Source organism: Coenobita brevimanus, chromosome 77, assembly GCF_032717465.1.
Source record: "Coenobita brevimanus isolate Jiangsu-jjx chromosome 77, ASM3271746v2, whole genome shotgun sequence".
Taxonomy (NCBI): Eukaryota; Metazoa; Arthropoda; class Malacostraca; order Decapoda; family Coenobitidae; genus Coenobita; species Coenobita brevimanus.
The window spans coordinates 2,593,052-2,597,082 of record NC_137030.1 but is presented as its reverse complement, the minus strand read 5'-3'; the positions used below and the strand labels follow the sequence as shown (position 1 = coordinate 2,597,082).

Here is a 4,031-nt window from a genome sequence, read left to right as displayed (position 1 = left end):
TGTGTGTCCTACAAAAAATAGAAGTAAAAACTGAAGAATGTATGTTTATTATTTGTTTATTTTAGTGATGTTTAGATGTTTGGGGCTTGTTTTGACGGTTGTTTTAAGAGGAGGGAAGCCATGTTGTTTTCCAGAGCTGTTTACCAGCCTTCCTCGTGATGCCATATGGTAGGATACGTGGTCAAACAATCAACACCAAAACAAGGGAAAAAATATGCCAGTTACCCATCAAAAATCGGGCATAAAAGACGAGATTATATAGAAAATGGGAATGGGGTAGCCTGCGGGAGAAATAAATTAGAATAAAAAGTGTAATTATTAAAGGATTGAAAACACGAAAAATGGGGATTTTTTTTTTTTTTACGATACTTTCAGTCTACCATCATTGAAAAAAAAAATAATAATAATAATGCGTTCTCTTTACGATATTTTTCTCTACTGTACTGTCATGCAGAAAAAAAAAAATATTGCGTTCTTTTTACGAAACTTTCAGCCTATAGTCATCCCCTCCCCCCCAACCCACATGGCCCACCCCCACCTCTTTCTCTCTCTCTCTCTCTCTCTCTCTCTCTCTCTCCATGACCTCCGCCGTAGGGTTAGGTCAGGTCAAGGTGGGGAGGATGAACGGAAAGATGGGAGGGGAGGGGAGGGGGAGGGGAGAGAGAGAGAGAGAGAGAGAGGGAGAGTAGGGGAGGGAGGGATAATCTACTAAGTGTGGGGGGGGGGAGACTGTGGGTGTGTGAGAAAGTAAGAGGACCAGTTGAGAAAAACCTGAAGGAAAATTGGATGGATGGAAAGACACACCCCCACCCCCTTCAGGTGACCCTACACTGAGTGACAACCCGAACGATTTCCCATAACCGATGAGTGGACGGTGATATGAAGGCCTTGATACGAAACAGAGGAAGAGTTTTCAGTGCCAAGATTAATGAATGGGTATCAGGGTTTGGGTATGACAAAACAAAAAAGAAAAAAAAGAAAAAATAAGTAGCAAAAATGTCTCCCTTCCCCCCCCTCTCTCTCTTTCTCTCTCTCTCTCTTTCTCTCTCTGGATCTCTTCTCTTGCTTTCCTATAAAATGTCCACGTCATTTTTTTTTTTTTTATACCCGGTACTACTGACAGGAGGGATGGCGGAGGCAGAGGGATGTGGAATGGAAGGAGGGTGGTGGGTGGGTGGGAGGAGGGGACGGGATGTGAAGGAAGAGGGTGGGAGGAAGGTGCTGTGGAGAAGGGAAGAAAAAAGATGTGTGAGAGAGAGAGGCGGGGTGGGGGGGAAAGAGGGATGTGGGATGGTGACTGTGATGAGAGGAAGGGATGTGAAATGAAAGGTGATGTGAGATGAAAAACAGGACAAGATGTGAAGTGAAAGGAAGATGTGATGTGGAGGAGAGATGAGACGTGTGTAGAGAGGGGGAGGAAGGAGGAAAGAAATGTGAAACAGGAAGGAAGACAGATGTGTAGGGAAAGGGAGAGAAGTGGAAGAGTTTGGAGGGAAGAATGTGAAGTTGATGGAGAAGAAGGGAGGAATGTAAAGGGAGAGGGAATGAGGAATGTGAGGGAAGGGAGGAAGGGTGGGAGGGTTAGGGTGGAGAGGGAGGAATGTGAAGAGAGAGAGAGAGAGAGAGAGAGAGAGAGAGAGAGCTGACCTGAGTATACCTGGGAGATGCACAAACAACCCCTGACCTCACCTGACCCCCCTCCCCCCTAGAAATATGACCCCCCGGATGTGATATGCACTGAAGGAAGGGTGAAGCTTAACTCTCTCTCTCTCTCTCTCTCTCTCTCTCTCAACTGCACTACCCCTGTTGGCATCACATCGTAGGAAACATTAGGTCGGCCCTCTCTCCCCCTCTCTCACACTCTCTCTGTAGGTGCATTTGCGTTAATCCTCTCAATCCCCCCCTCCCCCACAAATCCCCCCCAGGACACAAAGACATGACCATCCCAATCAACCATCAACCGTCCTTCCCACCACCCTGTGTCCTGCCTTGCCCTGCCCTGCCCTACCCTATCCTGCTTTGTCCTGCCTTGCCCTGCCCTGCCCTACCCTATCCTGCTTTGTCCTGCCTTGCCCTCCCCTGCCCTACCCTATCCTGCTTTGTCCTGCCTTGCCCTGCCCTGCCCTACCCTATCCTGCTTTGTCCTGCCTTGCCCTGCCCTGCCCTACCCTACCCTGCCCTGCCCTTCTCTCCCTTACCGTATTCCATCTTGCCCTCTCCTGCCCTACCTAGCCCAGTCCTGAACTACTTTGCCCTGCCTTGTCCTACCGTGCCCTACCCTGTCCTGCACAAACCCTCTAAGTCAGGAACAGAAAATGGAAAATAACACAAATAAATAAAAATATAACAAATCAATATACAGACCAAAACAAATGTAATGAAGTACCAAACAAACTCAAAAGTAATCCGTGTGTGTGTGTGTGTGTGTGTGTGTGTGTGTGTGTGTGTACCCAAATTCTATCTCTACCTTTTCAATATCAAAGACAATTAGAAGCAGTGTGTGTGTGTGTGTGTGTGTGTGTGTGTGTGTGTGTGTGTGTGTGTGTGTGTGTGTGTGTGTGTGTGTGTGTACCTAAATTCCTGGAGCACGAATTCATTTACTCTGTGTTCTGTTTTCCATATCAAGAATTAATTAAAATTTTCCTTGTAAGAAGGTGGAGTTAACTGAATCCGATTTCTTATGTTACTTTAATGTTAATGGAAGAATGTGGGGAAGAATCAGGAAGAGAAATAGGGGATGCAAAAAGGCGAAAGGAATATGACACACAAGGAAGATGATGATGATGATGATGATGATGATGAAGAAGAAGAAGAAGAGGAAGAAGAAGAAGAAGAAGAAGATGATGATGATGATGATGATGATGATGATGATGATGATGATGATGATGATGATGATGATGAAGAAGAAGAAGAAGAAGAAGAAGAAGAAGAAGAAGAAGAAGAAGAAGAAGAAGAAGATGATGATGATGATGATGATGATGATGATGACGATGATGAAGATGATGAAGAAGAAGAAGAAGAAAGAAGATATAGGGTAAACAGGAGAAGGAGGAGGAGAGGGTAAGGGGGTAGGGGTGGGGGAGAAGGGGGGGTTGAAGAGGTAAGAGGATAGGGGGAAGGGAGGGGGAGAGGTGTAAGGAAGGGATGCAGGAGAGGGGTTGGGAAAAAGAAGAGGGGGGAAAAGGGGGGAGGGGGAGAAAGAGTAGACAAGAAGAGAGGAAGAAGGGGATAGTGAGGAATGAAAGAAAATGGAGAGAAAGAGAAGAAGGGGAAGAATGAGAAAATAAGAAGAGGTTGGAGAGAGGGAAGGAGAGAAGAGAGAATGTTAAAAAATAAAAAGGGGGAAAAAGAGAGGAAAAAGGATGAGGAAAGGGCAGGATAGAATTGGAGAGAGAGAGAGAGAGAGAGAGAGAGAGGACTTGAAAGTGTACAAAAAATCATAGGACGCACTGTTGTAGGAAGAGGTCGTTACTGAGCAGGAACAAATAATAAGTGGAAGGAAGGAAATGCACGAATTGATATATATATAAAGAGTACGTAGCACATGGACACTAGCGACTCATTCTATTGGGGGTGTAGCTCAGTGGTAGAGCGTTCGCTTTGCATGTGAAAGGCCCCGGGTTCGATCCCCGGCACCTCCAGACAGTATTTTTATTAGCTACCTGAATATTACCTGGCTGGAAATTTTTGTGAGAGGTATATGAAGTTGGGGGGAGGGCAGCGAAATGGCAAGGGACAGGGCGATAAGGAAGGATAGAAATATAAAGGTTTCCAACTAGATTAATTCCGTTTCAGTAAGCGTACAGGTAGAGACTGGTTTGACAACAGAGTAGAGGACGAATGGAATATGCTGCCTTGTGATGTATTTGCTGTCCCTTCCATTGAGAGTTTCAAGCATAGGCTAGATAAGCATATGACAAATATGGGGTGGGTATAGAAAAAAAAAATCTTATAACCAATACTAAATCATTCATTTTCCTTTTCAGGTTACACTATGATAGTCTCTTTTTCCTTTCACACTTTCCAATAAA

The 4,031-nt window shown here is 45.1% G+C and overlaps 1 non-coding gene across 1 annotated transcript; it reads left to right on the top strand.

Moving 5' to 3' along the window:
* The first annotated feature begins 3,569 nt into the window (after positions 1–3,569).
* TRNAA-UGC (transfer RNA alanine (anticodon UGC)) lies at positions 3,570–3,641 on the top strand. Its single transcript has one exon. It is a non-coding gene; the product is annotated as a tRNA-Ala (tRNA).
* The last annotated feature ends 390 nt before the right edge of the window (positions 3,642–4,031 follow it).